Below are 14,366 nucleotides of genomic sequence, written 5' to 3'. Positions count from 1 at the left end.
TTATTTCTGATACTACATTGGGCTAGGTTGGCAAGTGGAGCTCAGGTAGTTTTCCATTGTAAAGAGAGAACTTTATCAAGTGTGAACATGGCAGAAACAAACAGTTCAGAAAAAGAGTAACAGCTGGGCATGGTGGTGCACACTTTTAATCCTGGTACTCAGCAGGCTGAGGCAGAAGGATTGCTGTGAGTTCCAGGCCAACTTGAGATGACATAGTGAATTCCAGCCCAGCTCAATAAAACAATAAAACAACAACAACAACAAAAATAGAATAACACTAGTACTGAATGTAAGGAAGAAAAGAGGAGATGGTGGGAGGGGTTTATGGTATTGTTTATATTTATAGCAGAAAAAGGGTCGATATGCCATCATGCATGATGGAGAGGCTTACAAGGCTCTAAACCTCCTGGAAGAACTATAAGCAGTTTCTGGGAGAGAATGTTGTAGATAGTTTCATGTTTCTGGGATGAACATCCAAAGCAGCCACTGCATATGGGGGGAAGAGGTTCATTTCAAGCTTACAGGTCCAAGGAAAGTTCCATCAGTGGTAGAGGAAGCTGCTTCCATATATCCACGCAGAGAAACAACCAAACAACCCCAAGAGCAGGGCTGGAGAGATGGCTTAGCAGTTGAGGCACTTGTCTGCAAAGCCAAAGGATCCAGGTTTGATTTCCCAGTACCCAAGTAAAGCCAGAAGCCCAAAGTAGCACATGTGCCTGGAGTTTATTTGCAGTGGCTAGAGGTCCTCCTGGAAACCCTATTCTCTCTCTCTCTCTCTCTCTCCCCTCTCTCAAATAAGTAAGTAATCGTTTTTTTTTTTTTTTTAATTAAAAAGCCAAAAGCACAAACAGTAGCAAGCAGCAGGCACCCCACCAGAGGTCAGACTTCTCTGCATACCTTTGGGCTAGAAATCAGATCTGCCCCCAGTGACACCTCAGAGCTGGACCCCAGGATCTGTCCGCAGTGACACCTCCTCTATCCAGGCAGCTGCAGACCCAAGTTACAAGCTTTACTAAAACACCTGAGTCTATGGGAGATATACAATCAAACTTCCACAGAGAAGAACACTTTTCTTCAGTGGGTTACTCACTAATAAGTTGTCCATGCTCTGGTAAATAAAAACCCCATCCAGGCTCATATAAGCAACCTAATTCTACTCAGACTTCAAGAAAAAAAGGGGGGAAGAGAAGGAAACAGAGAAAGCAGAAAGGAAGGAAGGAAGGAAGAAAAAAAGAGAAAAGGAAGGGAAAGATGATATGAGAGGAGAACTGGGACCACTTGGGAAGAAGATTCAACAGAGGTAGGATGAGGATAAAGAATAATAATGGAAATGGAATTTCAAAGGGGAAAGTGTTGTGGGGGGGTAGGGAGGGAATTTCCGTGGGATATTTTTTTATAATCATGGAAAATGCTAATAAAAATTAAAAAAAAATAAATAAAAGTTATATTCACAAAAGAAGAATAATAATGGAGGGAGTGTGAATTCGATCAAAATAATTAGATAGACACAGGTATAAAATTGTCAGAAGTATAAAATGAATTTTTAAACTATACTTTAAAATAATAAATATGGTGTTTTGCCATTAAGAAGAAAAGAAAGAGTATCTCAGAAAGAGCAGTCGTCTTGTCAGTTATCTCTGTGTCCATGATGCCACCACAAGTGGCTGAGTAACTGTCACTCTGCTCTGGCCAAGTTATTTGTCAAATCATAAAGGTGGCTTGAGATGACTGTCAGGTCCTAAATTTAGGAGCTGGGATTACGAAGAAAGGGATACCATGGCTCCTGAAGAAAGAGTTACTGCACAGGAAACACAACGGAGTGTTTAAGAAAAGGGCCTGAGTCAGAGTCATCTGGACACCGTGTCTAACAAAAGAGCTATGCAATCCTCACGTAGCATTTTAAAATGACCCCGCTCATCTGGGTGCATGGTCAGAGTTCTCACTTCCTTGTCTCAGAAGTGGCGTGGTAGTGATCTTTGAAACGTCCAGTTCGGTGACTCCCACTGGTTGAGAGCTTTGTACATACAGGCCCAGTCCTGCACTGAGGGCTTGCATGCACTTTCACAACATCCTCATGAGATTAGATGCTATTATTATCTGCTTCCCTAAGCACGGGACAACTGCGAACCCCAGTTAGGATGTTGAGTGAGTTGCTCAAGGTCACCCAGCTGGTAACTGACAGCCAAGACTCAGGCTCCTGACTCCTGACTCACAAACTTAAGCCTTTAATGCCCGCTTCATGCTTCTGCCTCGGGTTTCAAGATAGGGAAACTGTTTTTTAATTTAATTTTTTGAAATCATTTAAGTGCTTTTCATAGTTCATTTTACACTGTAGCCCAGGCTGGGCTTGAATATCCAATCCTCCTGCCCTAGCTTCCCCAATATATGGGATTACAGGCTTATACCACCAGGCTCAGGTTTATATCTCATTTTAGTCTCTAGTGAATTTACCATTATGTCCTTCTCTAAAAGATACAAACAAGCCTGTCTACAGAGACAGGCCAGGAGAGGCCTGAGAGGAGCCAGAGAAAGTAATCATAAAGTGACATGTAAACACTTTTAGGAGTGATGAATGTTTACCATATGTTGTCTGTAGAGATGTTTTCTTTTTTTAGGAAAGGGGTTGTTCTGAAGCAGGGTCTCATTCTAGCACAGGCTAACCTGGAACTTACTCTGCAGCCCAGGCTGGCCTTGAACTCATAGTATTACCCCAGCTTCCCGATTGCTGGGGTTAAAGGAATTTGCCACCACATTTGGCAGTAAGGATGATTTCAGACTGGACATAAAAGTTGACAAATTCCAGTATAGATAGATAGATAGATAGATAGATAGATAGATAGATAGATAGATAGATACATACATACATACATACATACATACATACACACACACACACACACACAAACACACACACATATATATATATATATGCAGCTTCATGGGAGCCTGAGCTGCCTACTGACCTCCAGGCTAGTCTGAAGTATAGAGTGACACACATTGTCTCAAAAAAAAAAAAGAAAGAAACCTGGCCGGGTGTGGTGGCACGTGCCTTTAATCCCAGCACTTGGGATGCAGAGGTAGGAGGATCACTATGAGTTCAAGGCCACCTTGAGACTACATAATGAATTCTAGGTCAGCCTGGGCTAGAGTGAGACCCTGTCTTGAAAACCCAAAAGAAAGAAAAACAAAACTAAACAAAAAGAAACCAACCAGGCCAGAGAGATGGCTTAGTGGTTAAGGTACTTGCCTATGAAGCCTATGGACCCAGGCTTGACTCCTCAGAACCCATGTAAGCCAGACGCACAAGGGACACATGTGCACAAGGCCACATATGCACAAGGTGGCACATGTGTCTGGAGGCCCTGGCATGCCAATTCTCTCTCTCATAAAATTTTTTTGAAAAACCAACCAACCAAATAAACAAACAGCTGCACGTGCCTATAATGCCAGCACTTGAGAGGTAGAGGCAGAAGGGTCAAGAATGCAAGGTTGGGGTAGAGACATAGCTCAGCAGTTAGGAGTGCCTGTTTGTCTATCAGTTTAGGTTTGACTCCCCAATATCTGTGTAAAGCAAGATGCACAAAGTGACAGTGCATCTGGAGCTCATTTGCTGCATGTAACAATAGGCCATGGTGCCATAGTCTCTCCAATCTTTCCACAAATAAATAAATAAATAAATAAATGACAATATTTTTTTAAAAATAATTCAAACCATGCTGAAACTGAAAGGGGAAACAAGCTCCCCTCTGGCTAGCCCTTATAGTGCTCGAAAGTGCTATAGAAACCACTAGAGAACAGTCACCAGCAGTATGAATAAGCAGGGGACCCTGCAGACTACAAAATCAACCGGTCAGACATGATGTACGCACTTGTGCAGTAGTGGCACACAGCCTCTGGGGGTAACCAACTGTTCTCTGATTGGGCATGCGGCCTGCTCAGTGGGAATAAACTCATACCTGGTCCTGGAAACCAAGTCAGAATCCCTTTGTCAGGAGACTCAGACTTCAGAAAGAGGTCCCTACTGCTCTGTGAGGAAAAAGGCTGGGCTTGTATGTATATATTCCAAATAACTGTGCAGACCCCCTTTAATCCAAGGTGCCCTCACTCGTGGTTGGAGAATCTGCTTTGTTTTACAGATGACAGAGAAAACAGAGGAGAAGCAAGATCCACTGATAAGACAAGAAGATAGCTGACTGCTCACTATGAGACTTGCCACCTCTACCATACCTGGCAGGGACAGAAGAAATTGCTGAGAAGGGCTGGAGAGCTGGCTTAGTGGTTAAGCGCTTGCCTGTGAAGCCTAAGAACCCTGGTTTGAGGCTCAGTTCCCCAGGACCCATGTTAGCCAGATGCACAAAGGAGCACATGCATCTGGAGTTCGTTTGAAGTGGCTGGAGGTCCTGGAACACCCATTCTCTCTCTCTATCTGTCTTTCTCTCTCTGTCTGCCACTCTCAAATAAACAAATTTATAATAAAATAAATTAATTAATTAAATTTAAAAAATTGCACAAAAAGCAGAGGCATGAATACTTCTCTTACTACTAGCCTGACAATCATCTCCAGGGTGACAGTGACAGACACGGTGATCAATCAAAACCTATCAAAGCAGAAACCAGAGGATTTAGAGAACCTAACACTACATCCGACTGCCAATGGGCCTGCTATGACTCAGGGAACATTGCAGAAGAGGGGGATGGAAATACTTTAAGAGCTACAGCATGGGTAGCAATACCCAGAGGCAGGTTTCCCCCCAAACCCCACAGGGACACACTGAGGCCTTTATGACCCTTCAGTGAACACCATAGACCCACGGAGGAGAGTCCCCACGGAGGAGAGTCCTCAGCATAATGGGAGCAGGGACTAGGGGATAAAACAGTATAACCTGTTATGTATAAAAAAATTCAAGGTGCTGGGTGACCTACCACATGCCTTTAATACCAGCACTTGGGAGGCAGAGGTAGGAAAATCGCCATGAGTTAGAGGCCACCCTGAGAATACAGAGTGAATTCCAGTTCAACCTAGACTACAGTGAGACCCTACCTCGAAAAAAAAAAAAAAAAAAAATGCAAGGTTGCCAGGCGTGGTGGTACATGCCTTTAATCCCAGCCTCGACTTTCGTTCAGAGGAAGCCAGGGTCCATCCAGTACTTGTAAGGGGCCAGGCATGGACACCATGCCAGCAGTTTCCCTGCTCCAGCTCTAGGCCTTTCTGTTCTTGCTCTCACCTGTTCTGGAGCCTCATGGCACCCTCTCCTGGGCCATCCTGAGGCTGATCATGAAAGATACAAATTTCCATAAAAAAACTGTTCAGTCCTGATCCCCTGTCACAGGGAATATAGGCTCAGCTTTCTACTGGACTCCAATCCCATCCTTTCCCAGTGCCAGTGAGGAGGGTAGCTGTGACAACCCCTCCTCATGGTCAGCCATCCAGGAAAGCCACTCTGTTCTGTAGCTGAAGGCTTCTTTTGATACAGCTCAGCCCATCACCTCCCCACCTAGAAAGATGCCAAGGTTGTGTGGGCTGTAAGCCATTCCTGGGGCTTCCTCCAAGGATTAAGAAAAAATTCCAGGGGTTAAAAGGATTCCCCACAATGACTGTCTAAACACAGAGGCTCTGGAGGCAGAGGTACGAGGATAAGTACAAGGCCACCCTGAGACTACATAGAGAATTCCAAGTCAGCCTGGGCTAGAGTAAAACCCTACCTTGAATAAAAAAAGAATTCAAGGTCATTATCCTTGAGCTACCTAGTGAATTTGAGGCCAGAATGGGCTACATGAGATCCTCTCTCAAAAAAAGTATTCATGCCGGGCGTGGTGGCGCATGCCTTTAATTACAGCACTTAGGAGGCAGAGGTATGAGGATTGCCATGAGTTCAAGGCCACCCTGAGACTACATAGTGAATTACAGGTCAGCCTGGGCTAGAGTGAGACCCTACCTCAAGAAAAAAAAACAAAAACAAAAACACAAAAAAGTATTCACTTCAGCAGCACATACATTAAAATTGGAACAATACAGAGAAGACTCACAGGGCCCCTGAGCAAGGATGGCATGAAGCATTCCATATTTTAAAAAGAAGATAATTGAACAAGTGTTTCCCCCCAAAATTTGGTAACATTCCCACATGCTTTTAAAAAGTAAAAACATTCCTTCAGAAGTTGTTTGTTATCATGTATAATCTTCTGGGATATTTTTCTTTTTTCTTTTAGGAATTCTGTAAATTGTATCACCAGCAGGGGGCAACTAAATACTTGTAAAATAGTATTTTGAACAGGAAATAAGTTAAAGTTGGGATTGTCTGTTGGCATTGTGTCACATAAGAGAGCAGAATTCCTTTTTAAATGTTAATTAACATCTATTCATGCATTATCATATTGAATTTGTGGAATGCAATTGAAATGCCTTCCAAGTAAACAGATTATGAAGCCTCATTGTAAGGCCTGGAGGTGGCAGATTGTTTTGGTTGAGTTTTCAGTATTTCATAAATTTTATAATTGATGTTTTAAAACTTCTTGTATAACAGAAAGAATGATCATCATCAAATTGTTTCTGTAGATTATTCTAGGATTTTCTAATCTTTTGCTCAACATTCTAAGAAAAGAGGGATAGCGCCAGGCATGGTGGTGCACACTTTTAATCCCAGTACTCGGGAGGCAGAGGTAAGAGGATCACTGTGCATTCAAGGCCACCCTGGGACTACATAGTGAATTGCAGGTCAGCTGAGCTAGAGTGAGACCCTACCTAGAAAATGATGAGTTCAAATATAAAAGAGACAAACCAGGTGTGGTGACCCATGCCTTTAATCCCAGCACTCAGGAGGGAGAGGTAGGAGGATCGCCATGAATTTGAGGCCACCCTGAGACTACATAATGAATCCCAGATTAGCCTGGGCTAGAGGGAGACCCTTCCTGGAAAAAAAAAAAAAAAGGTATAACAAATATAAAAGAGACTATTGGAAAGAAGGGATTCAGTGGAGAGGGGGTTTGGAGGTAGGGAAAGGGAGAGGATTATGATCATGGCATGGAAGTTGTCAAATAGTTTAAAAAAACCAGAGTCTTGCTACATAGCCCTGGTTAGCTCGGGAATTCACAATCTTCCTGCTTTAGCCTCCTGATTCTAGTATTATAGATGTGTACCAACACAATCATCTTAAATACTTTTATTTATTTATTTATTTTTGTTTTAGTTTTCTGAGGTAGGGTTTCACTCTAGCTTAGGCCTATTGGAATTCACTATGTAGTCTCAGGGTGGCCTCAAACTCATGGCCATCCTCCTACCTCTGCCTCCCAAATGTTGGGATTAAAGGTATGTGCCACCATGCCTGGCTTAAATACTTTTATTTTGAGATAGGGTTTTACTAAATTTTCCAAGTTAGTTTGAACTTGCCTTTCTTCTCCTGCCTCAACCTCTGAAACCAGTAGGAATACAAGTTTGTGCCACCAGGCCCAATTAGTGATACTTTCTAATTACTTTTTTGAGTCCTTCAACCTAAGTGCTCTCCAAGAGAGTGTTATTTGGCCACTAATTATAGAAGCTTTATTGTTGAGACTGTCAGCTTTTCTGGTTCTAACTCAAAATAAAAGACATAATTTTTTGCTAGGGTGATGGTCCAGCAGTTACACACACTTCCTGTGCAAGCATGCGGGCTGCAGAATGCACTGGAGTTTGACACTCAGGACCCACATAAGAGCTTGCTGGGTGTGGTAGCACACGCCTTTAATTCCAGCATTTGGGAGGCAGAGGTAGGAGGATTGCTGTGAGTTCGAGGCCAGCCTGAGACTACATAGATTTCCAGGATAGCCTGGGCTAGAGTGAGACCCTACCTCCAAAAACAAAACAAAACAAAAAAAAAAACAGAAAACAGCAATCTCTAGGTTAGTAAAAGACCCTGGCCCATTTAAGAATGGGCTGAAGATATGCTGGAGAGATGGCTTAGTGGTTAAGATGCTTGCCTACAAAGCCTAAGAATCCCTTTTGTTTTTGGTTTTCAAGCAAGGTCTCACTCCTCTCATCCAGGCTGGCCATGAATTCATGGTGATCTCCCTACTTTAGCCTCCAGAGTGCTGGGATGATAGATGTGAGCCACCACATCTGGCTGGCTTTTTTTTTTTTTTTAATTTTTTTGAGGAAGGATCTCATATAGCCCAGGTTGCCTCAGACTTGCTAAGTAGCAGGAAATGACCTTGAACTCCTGATCTTCCTGCTTCTAGGTCCTGAGTTCTGGGTCAACAGGTTGTGTACCACCACACCTGGTTTAGGCTGTGTGTGAGAGGCAAGTACTCTGTTAAATGAGCTACATGGATCAATCATATCATAGTGTTTTGCCTTAACTTGTCTTTTTCAGACAGGATTTGTGTAGCCCAGACTGTCCTGGTACTGTATATATAAGCTGGCTGACCTTGAACTTGCCATGATTCTTTTCCCGTCTTCTCAGTACTGGGATTACAGGTGTGCCTGGGTTCTTTTACCTTTATTTGTTGAATAAAGGTTATTTTGCTTCAAGATTTTCTGAGCCCTTAGTTATAATTAAATTCATTTGATATATATGTATATATCAAATGAATTTAATTACATATAATTTATATATATTATATATGTAAATTATATATAATTATATGTGTGTGTGTGTGTGTGTATATATACATAATGTTGTGCCTTTTTTGGCCATCTCTAATGTATTCATTACCTTTCATGTCACTGGGCCAAATATCCTGTCCAAAGGAATTTAAGGAAGAAAATTTATTTTAGCTTACTGTTTGAAGAAGTCAGTGCATCATCATGGTACAGAAGGCATAGCAGCAGGGAGAAGATGTAGCCAGTCACAGTGTTCCCACAGTCAGGAGGCAAAGAGGTGAGTGCTGCTGCTCAACTCACTTTTTTTATTCAGTCTGGGACCCCAGCCACATATGGTTCGGGTAGGTCCTTCCACTTCAATGAGCCTGATCCCGAAAAGAGTCCCTCGCAGACATTCCCAGAGGTTTGTTTCCAAGGTTATTCTAAACCCTATACAATTGACAGAGCTTATCCATCACATCTGTTTTATTCATTCATTTATTTATTTTTATTTTAGAAATAACCTGCGACAGAGAGAGAATTGGCAGGCCAGGGCCTCAGCTACTGCAATCAAACTCCAGATGTTTGTGCCACCTAGTGGGAATGTGCAACCTTGCACTTGCCTCACCTTTGTGTGTCTGGCTTATGTGAGATCGGGAGAGTCAAACATGAGTTCTTAGGCTTTGCAGTCAGGTACCTTAACCACTAAGCCATCTCTCCAGCCCTCCATCACATATAGAAAGGAGCTAACATTTGAAAGTGAAGGGTTTTTTAAGTGTATATGTGTTTGTGTTTGTGTGTGTGTGTATGTGATGAGTGTGTGTGTGTGTGGCTGTCAGTGGACAACCTCAGTCATCAACCATTCTTCATCTTGCTTGAGGCATGGTCTTCAGTGTTCTCCACTGCATTTCCCAGGCTAACTGGCCTATGAGCTTTCAAGGGATTCTCTTGCTCCACTTTTCATCTCGCCATAGGCATGCTAGGATTTCAGATGATCACTACTACATCTGGCTTTGCATGGGTTTGGGGGATCTACATTCAGGTACTGTGGTAGTTTGAATGGATGGCCCCCAATAGATTCAGTAGTTTAATTAAAGCTTCTTGGATTTCTAGCTACCTGGCTGGAGGGGGCATCACTGGGTGGATCCTAGGGTCCAGCCCTAAGGTGTGGGGGCAGATCTGGAATCCCAGTCTAAAGATATACAGAGTGCTGGGGTTCCTGGAGTGAGCTTGCTTATGGTGCTGCTGGTGGTGTTTCTCTATGCATGGGCTTGTGAAAGGGGGCTAACTTCTGCCATTATGGAACTTCCCTCGATCTGTAAGCTTGAGTCAATCCCTTTTTCCCATAACTGTGCCTGGTTTGTAAGTTTATCCCAACAACATAAAGCTGATTGCGGCAGGTACGCACACTTATGTGACACATTCTTTGTCCCTCTGAACCATCTGTCTAGCCCTGGAGGTGAGGTTTTGGGCTGGGAATGGTGATGCACAAATGGAATCTTAGCCCTTGGGGAAGTGGAGACAGGAGGATCACTGTAAGGTCAAGGCCAGCCTGGTCTGTATATCCAGTAGTTTGCTTAGGCTATGTGAGACCCATTCTCAGATATCCATACACATGCATGCATGGATGAAGTTTTTTAAATTAAATATTTTTATTTATTTATTTGAGAGAGAGAGATGGGCAGACAGAAAGAAGCAGAAGAGAGGGAGTATGGGTGTGCCAGAGCCTCCTGCCACTGCAAAAGAACTCTAGATGCATGTATCACTTTGTGCATCTGGTTTTACATGGGTACTGGGAACCAGGGCCATCAGGCTTTGCAAGCAAGTGTCTTTAACTGCTGAGCCATCTCTCCAGCCCCAAAGACAAGGTTTTAAATAAAGGTCATCCCGACCCCTAGCCATTTTCAGGATAGTTTTTACAGGATTTTCACCCCTGGGATTGAAACTCTGATTTCAACTCTTATATAAGAATATATAAGAACACCAAGACAAGTATGGCTCTCACAGCGATGGACTGAGAATAGCTAGAGAAAAAATCAACACAGCTCAGGAGAAGGATGTCTTACAAGAATAGAGCAAAAGGACTTTATTGTTTATTTACTTATTTTGGTGTTTTCAAGGCAGGGTCTCACTCTTTCATTGATAGACCAGGAACTCACTCTGTAGCCCCAAGCTGGCCTTGAACACATGGCAGTCCTCTTACCTCAGCCTCCCAAGTGCTAGGACTAAAGTCATGAGCTACTAGACCTGGTATAAATGGACTTTACTAAAAAATAGAGTTGTCTGGGGCTTCCGGTCAAGATGGCGACCGCCTAGCTGCACTACAAACAACGAGGGAAAAAAAGATAGATGCAGATCCTAAGAAGAGAGCTGCCCCAACATACCTCAGAAGGGGCCCAACTGAAACTAAGGACAACTGGCGAAATAAGCAAGGGTGATGTTTTCCTGTGAACTGGATACCAGCACAAAGGGGAAGGAGATCAACGCAGAGAAAAATCAACTCCTACCAAATCAGAGAGCCAGAGCCTCAGAGGCCCCCAACACCTCAGCACTGAAGCAGACCAAAAATGAACCCAACATGGCTCAGGGAAATCTTGCGGAAGAGGGGGCGGAAAGAATGTCAGAGTTACATGTTGGGTCATGATTTTCAGAGACATTTATCATACTAATAACTGGGGGCTAACTCCACAATGCACGACCCATTTTCAATAATAAGGAGGGTCTAATGGGAGGGGGTAGATCACAGATGAGCCTAAATAATGGTACCAAACTGCCTGTATTTACTGAAAAGAAAACTAATAAATTAAATTAAAAAAAAAATAGAGTTGTCTTTGTCTATCATGGAACCTCTTGGCATCTGTCTTTGGGATAGATTTAGAGCTGGAGAGATGGCTTAGCTGTTAAAGGTACTTGCTTACAAAGCCTGATTTCCCAAGTTAGATTTCCCAGTACCTACACAAAGCCAGATGCAAAAAGTGATGCTTATATCTGGAGTTCATTTGCAGCAGCAAGAGGTCCTAGTATCGTTCTCTCTTTCCCTCCATCTTTTCCCCCTAAATAAAAATATTTTTTTAAAAAGGGCTGGCTTTTTAAAAAGAGATGGCTTGTGGTTAAGCGCTTGCCTGTGAAGCCTAAGGACCCTGGTTCAGGGCTTGATTCCCCAGGACCCACATTAGCCAGATGCACAAGGGGGAGCACACGTCTGGAGTTCCTTTGCAGTGGCTAGAGGCCCTGACGCACCCATTCTCTCTCTCTCTTTCTCTGCCTCTCAAATAAATAAATTAAAAAATATATTAAAAAAATTAACAATCACAGCACCTTTGTTCCTTGCAGGGAACAGCAGAAATGATTTTTGAAACACTTCTTACTAGGTTGCATTTATTTCAAAAAATGTGTTTTTTTTTCCCCCTTATTTTTATTTATTTGAGAGAGAGAGAGAGGCAGATAGAGAGAGAGAATGGGAATACCAGGGATTTCAGCTGCTGTATCTGGCTTACACAGGTTCTGGCGAATTGAACTTGGCTCCTTTGGTTTTGCAGGCAATTGTCTTAACCACTAAGCCATCTCTCTAGCCCAGTTGCACTTATTTCATAACAATAATAGAATAACATACAGATGTTTGGTTTATTTTTGTCAGTAGGGTGGGCCTAGGACTCAGGAAAACTGTAACATTAAATTGAAATAATTACTGTGCATGGTGGTGTGGCACACACCTTTGGTCCCAGCACTTGAGAGGCAAAGGTAGGAGGATTGATGTGACTTCAAAGCCATCTTGAGACTACATAGTGAATACCAGGTCAGTCTGGGCTAGAGTGAGGCCCTATCTCGGAGGGTGGGGGGGGGAGACCAGGGGCTGGGGAGATGGCTCAGCGGTTAAAGGTATGTGCTTACAAAGCCTGATAGCTGGGGTTCAAATCCCTAGTACCATGTAAAGCCAGATGCTCAAAGTGGTGCCTGTGTCTTAAGTTCGTTAGCAGTGGCAAGATACCCCGCATGTCTATTCCTTTTCTCCCTTCTCTCTCTCCCTCTCTCTCTCTCTGCTTGCAAATAAATAAATACAGTTTTTTTAAAAAAGAAAACCCAGGCTGGTCATGGTGGCTCATGTCTGTAATGCCAGCACTTAGAAAGCTGAGTAGGAGGATCACCCTGAGGAGGAGGCCAGCCTAGACTATAGACCGACACCCACCTCTAAAAACAAAAATAAAGCCAAGGAAAAAAAGTTTTTTGATGTCTTCTGAGTTGAATTAAAACTCAGGAGTCAATCCTTATACCTTGAGCACAAATTTTTAGCTATTTATAGATAGGCTGTTAAACTTTCTAGCATGTCTAAGTTTGAATAGGCAATGTGGGTGGAGAGTAGGCAGAGCTTTTCAATAAGACTTAATTGTCCTTAACCTATGAATACGTAATTATATAATTTGTTTTCAGGAACTTTCATTTTAGACTTCTGTGGTGGGATTCATTAATGCTTCATGGTTACGTGAAAAATCATAAATACCTCTGAGTTTTATTGCTTAAAATCAGCAGCTCCTAAATATACAATAGTTTCTGACTACTTAATAAATAGCCTTTCTTGGTACACGATGTGGATTTGAAAGAAGAATGTCATTAGGAAGAAAACACTTAGAGTGTTGCAGAGTTCATACTTTATAGACTTTTGCAAATATCAGGCAGGGTGTAGCTCAGTTAGTAGAAGTACATGCCTAGGCTTCATGAAGCTGGGTTGGATCCCAGCACTGCATGACCAACCAGGTGTGGTGGTAATGTCTATAACCCCAGCACTTGAGGGGTGGGGGCAGGAGAATCAGAAGTTAAAGGTCATCCTCTGCTACACGGCAAGCCAGCCTGGCCTAATCAGACCTTGTGTGAAAAGCAAGTTGAAAAAAATTATTTTTACAAATATTTACAACTTTCAATACTCTTTCTTTATTCTCGATGCGCAGACCTTTCATTTGAGATCATCTTATTTCTGTCTTTAAAAAAATGACTCTTTATTTTTCCTTAATGCCTATCTATTTATTGCAAACTTTGCTTTGCTTGCTTGGAAAATATCTTTTTTTTTGGCTTCATTAAGCTTTTTGTTTGTTTTTGTGGGTGTGGATGTGTGGTTCTGGGGGTTTGGGACTGGGGCTTTGAACATGCTGGGCTAGTAAATGCTCTACCACTGAGATATCTTCTGTTGTGCTTACCTTCAGGTTGCTGGGGCAAAACAAAAAACAAAATAAAACCAAACCAAACCAAAACAAAACAAAAAAAACCCGCCCAAAAGCAACTGAAGGGATGAAAGTTTTATGTTGGCTTACAGTCTTGAGGGGAAGCTTCCTAATGGCAGGAGACAGCATGGCACAAGTAGAGGCTGGACATCACCTTGGCCACAGCAGGTAGAAAATAGCAGCCAGACTGTGGCAAGGGGAGCTGGCTATAATACTGTAATACCCTTAAGCCTACCCCCAACAACACACCTCGTCCAGCAAGGCTCTGCCTCTCAAACTGCCATCAGCTAGGATCAGACATTTAAAACACATGAGCTTATGGAGAACATTTAATTCAATCCATTACAGTCCTCAGCCCTACTATAGTTGTATTCTTGAAATATCTTGTCAAGGGTTTATAGAATTAAGACTGACACATTCATTCATTCTCTCTCTGTCTGTCTGTCTCTCTGTCTCACGATAAGCTGGCCTTACACGTGAAAATCTTGTTTCTGCCTCTAGAGTACTAGGATTGCAGGCATGCCTCACTATAATCAAGCTAGACATTTTCTTTTAGCCAATTCAAGTTATTCCACAGTCTTCAGGTTTATTTTAAATTGTAT

General features: G+C 42.6%; 1 protein-coding gene and 1 pseudogene across 4 annotated transcripts in view; both read left to right on the top strand.

The window, feature by feature from the left end:
• Positions 1-14,366, top strand: part of Osbpl8 (oxysterol binding protein like 8) — a 229,757-nt gene that overhangs the window by 17,469 nt on the left and 197,922 nt on the right. The window lies entirely within an intron of this gene.
• Positions 5,973-6,069, top strand: LOC123461883 (annotated as a pseudogene).

The sequence above is a fragment of the Jaculus jaculus genome, chromosome 6 (assembly GCF_020740685.1).
Source record: "Jaculus jaculus isolate mJacJac1 chromosome 6, mJacJac1.mat.Y.cur, whole genome shotgun sequence".
Classification (NCBI taxonomy): Eukaryota; Metazoa; Chordata; class Mammalia; order Rodentia; family Dipodidae; genus Jaculus; species Jaculus jaculus.
Note: the sequence above shows the minus strand (reverse complement) of the source record. Positions and strands in the feature narration are given on the sequence as shown.